Raw genomic sequence first — 16673 nt, 5'->3', positions numbered from 1 at the left:
TTGAGTTTGGGTCTCCATCTAAAACTAAATTTCGATTGTTTTCAATTCATAAATAGCGAAGTTTCTTTATGAAGATGACTCCATCTTCTAAACAACAAATAACTAAAAATTTTAAGTAATAACATATGTTAACGAAAGTGAAAAAAAGGCAGTTGTGACTTGTTTTTGAAAGATAAGTGCTTTGACAGCCAGTGGCTTGGGGGTTTTACACAGTTACTGCCTTTGCAGATGGCTGTCAGTTCTTGTAGCAAAAATGAACTGATCACAAGTCCAACAGAAGGATTTTGAGGATGATGAGAATGAATATCTGTCTCAGGGTTGACTGTAACAGTTTCTCCTTCTGCAGCTAAAAGCAGAAAGCCAAAGGCAAGTCTGTAACATGGTAGATAGTTAGCATGGCTGTCAGGAGAACACCAATACAAAAGTATAGGGGACCAGAATAAGGAACACCAGATCACAATTTAAATCCCAACATTCATTTGTATGATTACTGAAAACAGCAAAGAAATGCTATCTTATTCTTTAATAAGTATCTATATTTAGAAAAGTACACAAATTTCCCACTAGCTTTCCACTGTTTCTACAGATATTTTTTGATGTGAAGTCATGTATTTTTTCAACTAAAGCATGATGATATATTGTAGGCAAACCTGAGATGAAAATCACTTCGATAATAAGCACTTCAGGAGTAGGCCATACTCAGTGTGAAGGGTAACAGGTAGACAGACAGAAACAATCATGGCACGAAGGTGGCTCAGTGGTTAACACTGTTGCCTCACTGCACCAGGGATCCGGGTTCGATTTCAGCCTTGGGTGATATATAGTATTTGCACATTCTCTGTGTCTGCATGCGTTTCCTCCGGGTGCTCCAGTTTCCTCCCACAGTCCAAAGATGTGCAGGTTAGGGTGGATTGGCCATGGAAAATGCCAGGCTACAGGGATAGGGTAGAGGGTGGTTCGAGGTGGGATGCTCTTTGGAAGATCAGCATGTACTCAATGGGCTGAATGGCCTGCTTCCACACTGTAGGATTTCTATGATTCCACAATAAACCAAAGTAACTGACTGCCACAAACTCTGACCAGACACCTAACAGCAATCTTCATACCAGTTTAAAGAAGAACAGAGGATCTTGTGGCACAGAATCCCAATTTCTGAGCCAGGCGGTCTTTGTTCAAGTCCCACCTGCTCCAGAGGTGAATCATTACAACCCTGGACAGGCTAACTTAAAACAAAAGGACGAGCCAAACATGATAAGTTCTGCATTCATTATCAATGGTTTCCTCGCCAAACTAGAGGGAACTTCACAATAAATAATAAATTGCTACGTTTTTTGGATTAGTGGTGCTGGAAGAGCACAGCAGTTCAGGCAGCATCCGAGGAGCAGCAAAATCGACGTTTCGGGCAAAAGCCCTTCATCATTCCTGATTTTGCTGCTCCTCGGATGCTGCCTGAACTGCTGTGCTCTTCCAGCACCACTAATCCAAAGTCTGGTTTCCAGCATCTGCAGTCATTGTTTTTACCTAATAAATTGCTACGGCCAAGTGTGATCAGGAATCTGCTTCAAGGGAACGGTGACCATTTAGGAGTCTCTTATCCATTCAGGATAAGAGTTCACACACAAGACTTTATTAACAAAGTCTTCCTGCAAAATTAAACATCTGAAGAATCAAAATGAGCAAATGAACAATTCTACCTTCAAGTTGAAACTTTAGATCAAAGTTGAAACTTTATTGCTGGAACAGCACAGCAGGTCAGGCAGCATCCAGGGAACAGGAGATTCGACGTTTCGGGCACAGGCCCTTCTTCAGGAATCCACAATTGAGGTCTCCAGCATCTGCAGACCTCACTTTCTCCTCGAAACTTTAGATCAACAATTCTACTTGAACTAGCTGGAAGCAGTATACCATCAACTGCACTGTTTACCATTTGTATTAGGGTCAGGTGTACCTTATTTTATTTCTTTCCCACAAACAAGCCAGTAGATATTCTTACCTCTTCTGACATAAAAGAAAAATTCTCATCCGCACAACTGAAAATATGGTTATCCAAGAATCATTCCCTTCTCCCTGGCAAACACAGCTCTCAACTTACAACACATTTAGACCTCAACTTCCAAGGTTCATAACCAATTCTACCAAAGTTATTGCATACCATTGAGTTATGATCGTAAATCTTGATAAGTAGAGCCTTCCAAATTCATCTACCCAACATGGGGTCATAGAGGTGCACAGAACACAGGCCCTTATAGCCCTCCACCACTTCCTTATCAAGCATCGTTAATATGCCCCTTCTAAGATGACATGAAAATAGCAGTTAATGTACTGAAACTGATCTAGGTTTTAGACTCCTCTCTCATTCTTACAAACAGAGGGTTAATCTGCTTGAACTTTCCTCAAGACAATCCTAGACCAGGAGAATTTTTCCATTTAGGAAATATCAGGATCAGGAATGTTCTACTTGAAAAATTGATGGAAGACAAATCCACAAATAATTTTAACAAAAGGGGCATTGATGGACAAAGTACAAAGAGGCTGAGGAACTAGGTACCCCTATACTTTCTATGAGGGAACACAGAAACAATGGGCCAAATAGCCTCTGTGATGCATGTTTTTAATCATTCCCCTGCATTAAGTAACTAATACTCTAATGCCACAAATTCAGTTGAATTAGTGGAATACAGCACTGTGGTTGATTTCCAGTTAACAAGGCTGTAATCTTAGCACGTGCGGTCGAGCAGCTGAGGAAACCTCCTTTTAAGGAATGGTGAAGCATCATTCTCTCATTTCTCAGCCATCCAACCTGGCGACACCCATCAGTTGCATCAGGACGTAAGGAACACCTGGTGTTTCTCAATACACGCGTTACAAGCTGCTGCCGGGGCTTTGTTTTTATTCATTCATAGGTGGTGGGTGGCATTGGCTGCACCAGCACTTATTGCCCACCCCTACTTGTTCTGGAGATTAAAACTAGTTTTAACTCACTCAGTCCGGAAAACAGTAACTCCCACTTTATTGTGCAATCTCTCTCCTCGTACTAAGTATGCTAATTGTTGCCCAGAAACTTAATTTCAATTGTGCAACATCAAATCTCTGGATTTTTTTTCCCAAAATTTCATGACAATTTTCCACGTTATTGCTGTGGTCTGGTATACTATACAGTAATGTGGTTGACTCTTATCTGCCTTCTGAAATGGCCCAGCATGCCATTCAATTGTACCAAACCACTTCAAAGTCCAAAGAAAGGAATGAAAGTGGATGGTGTCCATGATATTGATACAAGTACCAGAAACTGTGATGGTTGACGCTGCAAAGTTCACCTGACCAACATCTGGGAGCTCAGAGTCAGCGTACAGAATCAGACCCTTTGGTCCCTGCTGACCAAGTTTCCCAAACTAAACTAGTCCCACTTTCCTGCACTTGGCCCATATCGCTCTAAACCCTTCCTATTTATGAACCTATGTATTTTAAATATTTGTAACTGTACCTGCATCTACCATTTCCTCCAGCAGTTCATTCCACATACAAACCACGCTGTGTGAAAAAGTTGCCCCTAAGGTCCCTTTTAAATATTTATCCTTTCACCTTAAAAATATGCCCCCTAGTTTTGAAGTTTCCTACCCTACTGGAAAGATCTTTGCTATTCACCCTATACATGCCCCTCGTGATTTTATAAACCTCTAGTCACCCCTCTGCCTCTTGCGCTCCAGGAAAGAAGTCCCAGCCTATTCACATAGTTGTAAATCTTCAAGTCCTGGCAACATCCTGGTAAATACTTTCTGAAGCCTCTCCAATTTAATAATATCCATCGTATAGCAGGGCGACCAGCACTGCACACAGTACTCCAAACGTGGCCTCACCAACATCCTTTGGCAAGTTTTTGACAACTGTCAATGTTCACTGTTATTAACCCTCTTAAGTCTGACTGCAATCTAAAAGATTAGCACAAACAAATTAATGTAGAAACCCTGAAGTTGAAGTCTGCCATTCTTTTGCTGTGCTGTAGACATCCCAAACAGTTTCCCCAGAAGCATCCCAGAACAAAACCATTTGATTTGCAAAGAACTCACTCTTTCCTACCCTCACATTTTCAAGAAGAATGATTACATTTGCCTCCTCCACCCCATTTTTGCTCTTCAAGAACAATTTAGCCAGAGGCACTGCTTCACTGTTACAGACATTAAGCCTTGTTCACTGAGGTGTAACAGCTTGTGACAAAATTGGGAGAGCGGTCCCACAGACCAGGGCTAGAAGCTATGATTCCATGAGTATGGTTCTGTCCTAGACAGCACTATCACTATTCCTTGTCATCCCATTGGCAGAACAGACTCAGCAGAGGTGGAAGCACAGTGGGGTACACAGTTAGGAGAGAGTGGTCATACAAGTCCTGAACATTGACACCAGACCTCATGAAACCTCATGGCAGAAGGCCAAACAGGGCAAGGGAATCACATTCTTGCAACTCTCTTAACCCATCACTGCACACCCCACCATGTTGAATACCTCTCAGAGGGCAGCAAGGGGAAAAAGTACTTTAGGTGGAAGACTGCAATGTCTCCCACAAAGCAGGGCTCAGTAGGACCACTACCAACTGAACTGGCTAGGAGCAGTAAGCCATTTGGCCCTTCGAAACTGTTCCGTCATTCAATGTGATTGTGGCTGATCCTCCATCTCAATATCACACTCCCACTCTACCCACATACTGATGGATGTCATTAAAATCTAAAACATTATTAATCTCTTTCTTGAATATATTCAGTGACTGACCCTCTGGCAAAGGAAAATTCCACACAGTTGAGTGAAGGTGACTGGCTTCACCTCAAGAATAAGGGCAGTCATCTTCACATTGATTTCCGACGAAGGGCTTATGCCTGAGACGTCTATTCTCCTGCTCCTCAGTTGCTGCCTGACTGCTGTGCTTTTCCAGCACCACAATCTCGACACTGCCCTCATCTCAACCCTAAATAGTCTACCCCATATACTGAGATTAAGTCTCCTCATTCTAGACTCCCACCCAGGGAAACACCTCCCTGCATCTAATTAGTCTAGCTCTGTTCGAATCAAGTCCCTCTTGAGTAAATACCAACCCAGTCAAACCATATAGGACAATCCTACCATCCCGGTATCAGCGAAACTCCACTGCACTCTAAAACAAGTATATCTTTTCTTAGGTAGTGAGACCAAAACTGCACACAATATTCCAGGTGTGGCCTCACCAAGGGCCTGTACAACTACAGTTAGATATCCTAGCTTCTAAGCTTAAATCCTCTTGTAAATGGCCAATACACCATTTGCCTTCCTAATTGTTTATCTACTTTAATGCCAGGCTTGTTCCCCAGTATTCCGTTTCATTTTAGCCATTTTACTGTTTAGCATGCATGCAGCTCTCAGCTACAGCTATGTCAGTGATATAACAGGCTCTAGGATTAACGATTGGGATGAGACAAAGTTATAAGCTGCCAGCAAAGTTTTCATGGATGCTCAATTTCAGCTGATAGATCTGCTCTCAAGCTAATGGTGGCAATGTCACACAACATGGAGGGTTGCGTGTGTCTGAAAGGTTTAGTGGTGGCCACTTGCACCGATGCAGTGGACTATCAGCAAATGGTAGAAGTCAACTTAACTCATGCTCTGATGTTGGCTCGTTTACCACATCTCCAAACTAGAATTGGACAGTGGAAGCAACCTGATTTCCTTTCAAATTGGCTAAAAGAATATTCTAATGTACATCAAAAAGGTAACAAAATCAAAATCAGGAGGTAGAGCTGGTGAACAAGTAAAACAGTGCCATTTAGTGACCTGCAATTACATCAGAATTAAAATGTTGGCCTGGACCTTTCCCCAATAAATTAAATGTTGAAATTTAACGACCAAATGTTTTGACCATAAGATCCCAAATTAAATAACACAAACAGCATTGTACTGTTAAGGCTCTGGCCAAACTATATTTGAAATATTGCGAGCAATTTTGGGCTCCATAGCTAAAGAAAGGTGCGATGGCCTTGGAGAGGGTTCAAAGGAGGTTTACAAGAATGATCCCAGAGATGAAGGGCTTGTCATGTCAGAAGCATTTGAATTCTCATTGGAGTTTAGATAGATCTGACTGAAACTTGCAGAATACAGAGAGGCCTGGATAGAGTCAACATGGAAAAGACGTTTCCACTAACAGGAGACACTAGGGACCAAGGGCACAACTCAGTGAAGGGACGACCTTTTAGATCTGAAATGGGGTGGAATTTCTTCAGCCAGACCGCGGTGAATCTGTGGAACCCATTGCCACAAGAGGCTATGGAGGCCAAGGCACTGAGTGCATTTAAGATAGAGATGGTGCAGCTCTTGATTAGTAAGAGGATCAAAGGATACAGGGAGAAGGCAGGGGAAAAACAAAAGTGTGAGAAACACATCAGCCACGATCGAATGGCAGGATAGACTCATTGGACCAAATGGTCTAATTATGCTCCCACGTTTTATGCTGTAATTGAACACGTCTTCAGGTTTCACAAAGAGGACTTCTGAATGGTTGATAAATGAGTAAATGGGAACCTGACTGTTCAATACTTGAAAGGGTTCAAAAAAAAAAAAAAGATTTAAAAGGATGTTGCCAGGGTCAGATGGTTTGAGCTACAGGGAGAGGCTGAATACGCTGGGGGTGTTTCCCCTGGAGGCTGAGGGGTGACCTTATAGAGGTTTATAAAACTGTGAGGAGCATGGATAGGGTGAGTAGACAAGGTCTTTTTCCTGTAGTGGGGGAGCCCAGAACTAAAGGGCATAGGTTTAGGGTGAGAGGGAAAAGATTTGAAAGGGACCTAAGGGGCAAATTTTTCACACCAAGCGTGTGTGGAATGAGCTGCCAGAGGCTGGGTACAACTACAACATTTAAAAGGCATCTGGATGGATATATGTATAGGAAGGGTTTGGAGCGATATAGGCCAAGTGCTGGCAAATGGGATTAGATTAATTTAGGATAAATGGTTGGTGTGGACAAGTAGGACCAAAGGGTCTGTTTCTGTGCTGTACATCTCTGACTCTATGCACCAAATGTCATTTATTCAAAAGGTCATGTGGACAGGAGACATCCACAGCATAATTGTCAAATAAGGACAAAAATTAGCTTTGGAGGGTCTCCACAGAAAACCTATCCCAAAATAAATGTAGTTAGCTTGTGTACAAGCACACAGAAAATACACCTCAGGTCAAACGAATTGGAAAGCACAGTATAGATACAAACATCTGTACTTACAGAAATAAACGCAGCAGTTGCAGATGGTCTCTGTAGCATATCTGTTTGTTGTACACACAGTTACGACATCAGCACACGGAACTCTAAAATCAAATGGAAAAAAATGTCAACATTTTAAAAAGCCTCATCTTTCTTCTAGTATTCATAAGGTATTATATTAATATTTAGAGTGTGCTCAGTCTTACTGCTACAGAATTAGGACTTCTATATTTGGAAAACATTTGGAAAAATGTGCCATAATTGTACTCCAAGTCCTTCTTTCACTATTTGTTACTGAACTATTAATGGCCATAACCATTGTGGACCACAACTATTTTGGACAACTATCTGCATGCATGGAGAGGTTGTTGTCAATAAGGTGTGAATTTTTAGAAGAGTTTGATTAATGCACATGCCTTGTTATTTGTAGAAAGAACACAGTCCCCAATAGTTCAATTCAGGCATTGATGACAGATTAAAAGTATTGCAGAGGCTTTTCAGCCTGAAACGGACATTAGCATCGGTTAACTATTTATATGCTACTTATACGAAAATCACACATGCATTTGAACTTTTAACCGTAGACTTTGGTAAAAACAACTGAATACTGTGTGCAAATTTGACCTCCATATTTAAGGAAAGGTAGACTTACACTGGAAGCAGTAACTAGAGTGTCACTAAATTTATTATTTGGATGAAAAGGTGCAAGGTGGAGTAAATTTGACCAATCTTCTGATGTTTAGAGAGGAATCGTTTTGTGAAGGGTTTGGGAGGGCAGCCATCAAGGTGCTTTTTTCCCTTGGCTGGAAAATTTAGAATAAGGAAAGCACAGTTTCAAGGTAAGGAGCTAGATCAGTTAGCATTGGGACAAGGAGAGATTTCTTCACTCAAAGGGGTGTTGACTTTTGGAATTCTTGATGGCAGAAGATTGTGGACAAGGATCCTGAGCTTGCAGGGAATTGAAGGATATGAAGAGCATATGGAGTTGAAACTCCAGGTTAGCCATGATCATGTTGAATGGTGGAGCAGACTTGATGGGCTGAATGGTCACCTCCTCCTATTTCTCACATTCTTAATAAAATAGGCTTTGCAGTTCAGAGTTTAGAAAAGGTAGGTATGATGTATTGACTCTCTCTCAATGATTAGCCAGCAATTAGTCATTGGAACTCAGGTGGTAATTAAACCAAAAATTGAACATTTTTCTAATGCACAGAATTAAGAAAGAGTTCCAATTATGCAATGCCAGTTAGGTCTTTTCAGTATCTCAAAATGCTTCACAGACAATGAATTTACATTTAGGTTCAGCAAACTATTTTGACCATGGCAAATATTCCACAATTAGGAATAAGATAAATAAGCTGTTCATGTATTTGTTGGTAATGTTTATCAAGAGAGGAATGTTGACCAGGCATGAACAAGATTCAGTTTTTCAAACAACATCACAACAGGCAATGTTACATTGCAACAAGATGACAGCATCTCTGACAATATGGTACTCCCCCAGTACTGCACTTGTGTGTGTCAGAATCTCCTGACAAACCTGAAAAGAATGCTGTAGGTAGAAGCAAAACTTGGAGGAGAATGCCACCAACCCTTATGGAAGATCAACCAGTTAAGGAGCTAAAACCTTTAGGCAAAATACACTGACAGAAAAAAAATCACTCAGAAAGAACCCAGATTTCTCATTTCCCCATATAATTCACTGTTTGTTTTGATAATAAACAACAGCAATGGGTGAATAGAGCATCCTTGAGACTTACAGCCGTGGCATTTTGATTGATTTAAATACATTTGCTGCAATATTTTAGGCTCATTCTTCACTCATTCATTGACATAACTATTTTCAAATGATTTAGTTCACCAGAAAATGTATTAACATTCATCTTCAGCTTTACATGAGACTTACAAAAACTGACAAAAAAGACGCATGGTGAAATTTAATCGGTCATTTGTTCTACAGTATATGACTAGAAAACTGATCTGTTCTTACAAATGACTATCGTTTGTCTATATTATTTGGGTGTTTCTAACCTACTGCAGGCTAAACATTATTCAAATGCTAAACATGACGTCTTTCCTGTGTAGCAGCTGAAGACAAATTTAGCAACACATTCTGATTTCTGCCAGCCTGGCTCAGTGACTCAATTAAGAAACCATATTTGGAACTGAAACTGACTGGCGAATTGTTACAGTACATCTTTGCTATTAGATTATCAATATTACAGCACTTCTTGAAAAGGTCATATATCAAGTACTGTTAACCACAGTGTGAAAATTAAACCAGGTTGGATCAGAAACAAAATCACACTCATGTCTGTTCATTGTGCAAGGGAAACACCATGCCAGAGTGGATAATCCAATTTATTCTGAATTAGAGATTTCACTGCTACACATTAATACACTGTTATTTTTGTAGTAGTAGATACTTTATAAAAAGAAGTGCTTCAAATAATTTCATGGTTGGAGCTACATACAATAAAGAGACCAGATAACCCACTATCCATGCTGATCACACAAGTCTTGTCCCATTACCTGTCATCTAATAATCAGGCGAGTAATCTATTGTTGCTTTCCCTATCTACCTTCCCCACAAATGCATCAAGAATTTCTCCTGTACAGGGTTTACAGTGTAGTCACACTTCATTGACATTTTTTGATGGAGTATTTTTTCTTCAAGAATATTCATCACAAACTGTACATTGCTTGGTCACAACTCATTGGCACAAAGCATAGGTACTGACTTATAGTCTACAATAGAACTGGGTCTTATTAAAAAAGACATTGAGAAGGCTAACCAAGTTAAATTTAATAAACAACAAATTCTGTATCAGTACCTAATTTAGTACTTAGTTGAGTGCTCAGGCTAAATAAAAAAATGCATATCTACAATTGGAACCAAATATGATTTTACTTGATTAACATTCAAAGTCAGCACCATTTTCAACAGGAACAAAATGTGTTGTGCAACAGCTGTTAATACCATTTCCTTTAGAATAGACTTTGGTATCCAGTAAACTATGGTCACGATTCCTTCTGTCGTAGACATCTGCTTCATAGGAATAATCTGAAAGCATTCAGACATTATTTGAAATTATTGTTCTGAAGCCCATTGTTCTGAAGGATGATTCAACCCTGCAGAATGTCAAAGCAACCCAACACAACCAAGGCAGAGCCATTTCACTGCATTTATACTCTAATGTAACTGATCTAACTATTTACACGCACTGTTCCAGAAAAGAGTATCATAATGCACCAAGATCACTTCAACACTCAAAACTGCAAATCTGGGCAAAAAAATTACAATTAAAATATTTTCCTTTCCAATGGAATTGAGGACTAAATGCAGATACATCCTTGAGAAATTATAGCTAGGTTCTTATCGAAGACAGATCCAGCCCACTGACTCCAAATCAGTAACAGTAGTTCTGGATGAATCAGAAGTAGGGGATAATGTAAAACCAAAAAATAAAATTTTCACTGAGCAGAAATATTTAACGTCTCTTAATTAAACCAATACACTTTTTACCCAACAATTTCAGGGATGTTACCATTATAATATGTACTTTTGTATATAGATATTTTCAATCAACCTACACAGAGGTCATGACAAATCTCTGAATCAGGTGGGACATGACAGCCCAGACCTTCTAGCCTAAAGGTAGGGCACACTATCACTGTGCCATACAAGCCCTATTACAATATTATAGACTTGCTAAATAGGGAAAAATCACATGAAGACCCCTTATGATTGTTATCAAACAGCCCCTGTAAATCTTCTGCAAACAACAATTTGAGAGAGCATTTAACAAAGACTGCTCAGTTGGGAGATTATAAATGCAATATTTCAATTCAATTGTGACATGCTTGGAAAGTACGTATAAAAAAAACAAGCCAGTAAAAAGGTGGAAAAAAAAAATCTAACTATTTCTATGGAGGGAACAAAGCAGCCTAATGTCATTTATGTAAGGAAATATGCCATCCTTATTTAGCTGGCCTACAGGTAACTCCAGACCCACAGCAATGCATTTGACTCTTAGCTGCCCTCAGAAATGGGCAAAGTGGGTACTGCAGATGCTGGAGATGAGAGTCAAGATTAGTGTGGTGCTGGAAGAGCACAGCAGGTCAGGCAGCATCCGAGGAGCAGAGAAAAAAAAAAATCAACATTTCAGACAAAAGCGCTTCATCATTCCCCAAAAGCTCATTCCTGATGAAGGGCTTTTGCCCGAAACGTCAAATTTTCCTGCTCCTCGGATGCTACCTGACCTGTTGTGCTTTTCCAGCACCCACTCTGATCTTGACTGCCCTCTGAAATGGTCAAGGTCACAACACAGTTCAATGGACAAATAAGGATGGACAGCAAATGCTGGCCCAGCCCACGGTACCCAAGTCCCATGAATGAAGAAAATCAATTACATTTCAGGCGAGGGTCAGGATTCAGAACTGCAAACTAAACACTGCTAACCACTCAGCAGTCTTTGCTAAAAAGAGTGTTATAAGTAACACAGAAATTTCTCAAAGACAATTAGGGAAGAGCAACAAATGCTGACTTTGCCAGCAACACCCACAACTCCCAAAAGAATGAAACAAAAATTAAGCTTTGTACGCCAATTTTAAATTCAAATTTGAAACTCAACTGGTCCACTTTTCATTCCTTTTAATCTTCATCTGGTGTTGATCCCTTTGCATCCCACTTTCAGTCTATTAAAATGTACCATCACTGTTGACAAATATTCTTTGCTTCTGGTAATTATCTGAGTATATGCTTTCTTTCCAGCACGATCAGTCATTTTGGGCATCATATTAGTGGCTAATTTGGGCTGAGTTGACAATGGAGTTATGGAGTCATACAGCACAGAAACAGACTCTTCGGCCCAACTCATCCATGCTGACCAGGTTTCCTAAACTGAATCAGTCCCACTTGCCTGCGTCTGGCCCATATCCCTCTAAACCTTTGTTATCCATGTACGTCCAAATGTCTTTTAAATGTACCTGCCTCTATCACTTTCTCCTGCACCTCATTTCATACATGCACCACCCTCTGCAAAAGTTGTCCCTGAGGTCCCTTTTAAAATCTCTCTCCTCTCACCTAAATCTTATAAACAATTGGCATCAATTGAATATTCCACTGGGCCAGCACTGATTCTAATATATTTCCTTAATCTGGAATCTCATTTAGATATTTCAGCAACTCATTGCTGCTCCTTTGACAGCATCTTTCATAGCCATGATACCTATTATGGACACGGGTAGCATACGTAAGGGATTCCTTCTAAGCTCAGCATTACCCTTTTATATCAGCCATTCCTACACAGTTGCTGGGTCAAAATACTAGAACTCCGATCCTTCCAGCACTGTGAGGTTCCCTATACCCCCATGGGCTGTAGCAGTTCAAGGGGACAGTTTGATACCACCCTCACAGTCAACTAGGTTTGGCGCAATAAATGCTGGACCAGACAGCAACACCCATATCCCATGGAGCTACACTCATCCAGGGAGGTGGGGGCATTTTCCATCACCCTCATGGACTTGTGCCTGGTGGACAGGCTTTGGGGAAAATCAGGTATTGAGTTACTCACTACAATATTTCTAGCTTCTGACCTGTTCTTGTAGCCACTGCTTCTGGAAAATAACAGAACACTGGTCTGTGTCTAACTTCAAAACTGGAAAGAACAGATGTCCCACTGTCTGTCATTCTCACATTCCAATCACTTAAATCTAAACTATCAACACCCTTTCTCCCCCAGCATTTCCAATGCCCCCTCACACTCAAAAAAAAATTGCCCCACTTCATGTCAGCTCTAATGGCAAATCTGTTCAATCCCTATCCCATTCAGCATTATGGTAAGCCAGTGTCTGTCTGAGTGCTCAGCATCACTCCTGATCTACCTGGTTGAGTCCTAACAGACATTGCTGCTAGACTGGATCTGTGGCAGGTGGTGATGGAATTAACAAAGGACAGTATACTTGACTTTAATCCGCATTAATCTGATGATTACAGATTCATCTGTCTGTGACAGAATCAGTAAGATTGATCACCACCACAGTGTTGGTGGAGATGAAGTCCCTTCTTCACATTAATGATATACTCCCTCCTATGTACCACTGTGCCATGAACTCTGCTTACCTCGCCTGCCAGTGGGATGCAACAAAACAGAGGGTTGGTGATTGAGGTAGTGCATGCAAGTACGATTCTATATGTATGACCTTCATGGACTATGGCTTGAACTAGGCTGTGAGGTGTCAAGAGCAGTGTCAATAGGGTAGAGTTGTTACTTCCTGTGTCCAGGTCAATGCCAGGTGCTCCATCTGGCTTCAATCCTGTTTTTGAAACTTTTTAGCCATTGATAAAATTGAACAGTTAGGTCATTTCCAAGGAGAAAATGAGGTCTGCAGATGCTGGAGATCAGAGCTGAAAATGTGTTGCTGGAAAAGCGCAGGTCAGGCAGCATCCAGGGAACAGGAGAATCGACGTTTCGGGCATGAGCCCTTCTTCAGGCTTATGCCCGAAACGTCGATTCTCCTGTTCCCTGGATGCTGCCTGACCTGCTGCGCTTTTCCAGCAACACATTTTCAGGTCATTTCAAAGGGCAGTTAAGAGTCAATCACATTGCATTTTATTTCTCTACGGACATGAGTGAACCAGTTGGCTAATTGGATAACAATGGCTTTATTGTCATCATTAGACTGAAGCCCAGCTGTCATACAATTCAAATTGGATCTGCCATAATGGAATTCAAATCGGAGTCCCAAAACATTACCTGAATCTCTGGCTAATTATGCCATTGCCTCATCCATAATAGATATGATTCAGACCAACTTTATAATTCCAGCAACCTTTAACCCAGAAGCAGTATAGGAAGGAAAATTTACAAGCTCTTTAAAATGGCTGATGAATCCATAGTTGGTTTTAATTATGTTTGAAAGAACATGTATCAAGTGAAAAGAAGTCAATTGTAAATTGAACAAGTAGCATAGGCCCATATGAACTGGTGACCCTTGACCTGCAAGCAGTATCGACAGAAAGGTAGTTAAAATATAACAGCCATATAGCCAGACACAAAGAAAGCAGCTGCAGATGGGAGAACAGAAAAGTGTGTGCGTGCAATACAGTTAAACTGACCAGAAATCCAAAGACAAGCTTACAGCCAGGGATGAAACTTGCCTTGGCTTCTGATTCATACAGTGAAACTTGCAAAATGTGAAATCTTATTGGTGATTTCTTTATTTGGGAGAGGTTTGGTAATTTTGGTTTATGGCTCCCACACAGAATGGTTAACCGTTTTGCACTATCCTGTTATGATCTTCATTTTGGGATACTTGCATGCTGTGACATCATATGGTATTTTATACACAGTAATTAAATTCTGGCTGTGTTTACAGAGCAGCAGTCTGGTTGCAGCATACGGTCTGAAATCATTGACCAAAGTTTAATCCCAAACCATATTGCCATAAAATGCCTGATTTATCTTTCACCCTCTAGCAACATCCCTTCTAAAAATTCAATCTCTCCCACCTCTCACTCACCTTTCCTTTCATTCTCCTCTGCCCCACCCACCTTCCCATTACTTGCTAAAGAATGGCTATATTTCTTTTTCATTTTTCAGGAAAGGGAATTGGCTGGAAATCTCTCTCTCCACAGATGCTACCTGACTTGAACATTTGCTGTTTTTCAGAACTTACAGCATCTGTGGTGTGCGCGCCTTGGAGTCATCATGCCAGTTCTGACATGGTACAAACAGGAAACTGCAAGTCACTATTGTCTCTCTCTCGCTCTCTCTCATATAATATATGCTTTTTTGTAAGAATGTGATTCAATCAAAAAGGTTTGACACAAAAGTAAACATGGTGACCAAAAGCTTGGACAAAGAGACGGGCTTTAAAGGTGACCTTATGGTAGTAGAGGGATTTGTAAAGCTTGAGACCCACACAACTAAAGACATGACAACCATTGGTGGGCAAAGGAAGGGTGAATTGCAACATGCCAGAACAAAAGGAATCCAAAGGGCTCCAGAAACTTAGGGGCGGGGCAGGGAAGAAGAGATCTGGACGACAATATCAGCATAGTCAGCAGGATCCTCACAGATAGCTACAATCGGACAGTGTCAGCAGCCAACCGGAACATTGGTGTCTCGAGACGGACGGGCCCACAAGGTAAGATTTTAAATCTTGGTCCCTCTCATTATTCCTGTGCGTTGGAGACGGTCCCCTACTTCAATCACTCTCTATTCTATAGATTCACTAGGGCGCTGACAAGCAGAGGTTCAAGTCCTCTGCACTGCATTGGAATGGGGGAGGGGGCGTGTGATTGAGGTTGGAGTCCTCTGCGCGGTACTGAGGTGAGAGTCCACCACACTATGCTGGGCTTCAAGCTCTCTGCGTTTAAATGGGCATTGAACTCTGTGTTTAATTGGAGATTAAGCCCCCGTGAGGACTAATGTGAGAAAGGGGTTACAGTCCCCTAGTGGTGAAAGTTGAGGTCTGAGTGTCTTTGTTCTGGCAGAAGAGAGTGGCTTGAATTGGTCCGCTGTGAGGGCTCTCTCTTTTGAGAAGTGTAATTTCAGTGAGAGAGAATGCAAACAAACGCAAAAAACACTGAAATTAAGGTTATACTAATACTTGGGTTGAAAAAGAAAAGTTTCAGTGTAAATTGTGCCATGCTGAGAGTGTGTGATGTTTAAAAATTTTGGTTTGTTAAAATCTGGTTCAGAAAATCCTTTTAAGTAACTGCTTTTGCCTTGTTTGAATCAGGATCTCAATGTATTTTGTGGGCTACACAATGGGGCAGATTTTGTTTTTACATTGAAATTATACAGCATTATGTCATTTTTTAAAATATCAAACTTGTAAACTTAAAGCAAATTGAGTGCCTCGAGCCCCTGAATTGTTCAAAAATTCTACAATGCCTATATTTAAATAAAAAGTTGGGTCAGTGGTCATGCTTTAGCCAGATGAGTGTATTGTATTACAATATCTTGTTGCTGCTGTGTTTTTAATCCAGTGTTCACAAAAAGAAGAATATTAAAATTTGAGGCTGAGCTGTTTAAATTCTGTTATTGTTAAGGTTTCATTGGCCCCCTTCATATTGCAAATTCAAAGAATGCTGATCTCCACCAAAGTTGCCACTATAATTCAGAATGTTTTATTTGGGAAGTTTCATTTGGAAAACATATTTTAGTATATTCTGCATTTGTTTTGCACGAAAATTTGAGATTTAAATCTGAAGTGGAACTGTCTCTTCAATTGCTAAAGCACAGGAAACATTTTGTTGTTCCCTTGTTGTTCCAGACTTTTGAAATACTTATCCTGACAGTTTTCACATTAGCCAAGTATCAATTTGTTAAAAGGAAAGTAATTTTTGAATAACCTGTATGGAGGCATCTTAGGACCATTGATTATTATTTATAATTGACTGAATTGTTTAGACAGTACAACTTAGAAGTTACGGATTGTACAAAAC

General features: G+C 40.5%; 1 protein-coding gene across 1 annotated transcript in view; it reads right to left on the bottom strand.

The window, feature by feature from the left end:
- dcun1d3 (defective in cullin neddylation 1 domain containing 3) overlaps window positions 1-16673 on the bottom strand; it is a 43826-nt gene that overhangs the window by 7498 nt on the left and 19655 nt on the right. The window contains exon 2 of the mRNA XM_043712087.1: window positions 7238-7320. The gene's annotated coding sequence lies outside the window, so the exon portion shown is untranslated. The remainder of the gene's footprint in view (window positions 1-7237; window positions 7321-16673) is intronic.

The sequence above is a fragment of the Chiloscyllium plagiosum genome, chromosome 21 (assembly GCF_004010195.1).
Source record: "Chiloscyllium plagiosum isolate BGI_BamShark_2017 chromosome 21, ASM401019v2, whole genome shotgun sequence".
Lineage (NCBI taxonomy): Eukaryota > Metazoa > Chordata > Chondrichthyes > Orectolobiformes > Hemiscylliidae > Chiloscyllium > Chiloscyllium plagiosum.
The sequence above is the reverse complement of the archived record's forward strand: the minus strand, read 5'-3'. Positions and strand labels throughout refer to the sequence as shown.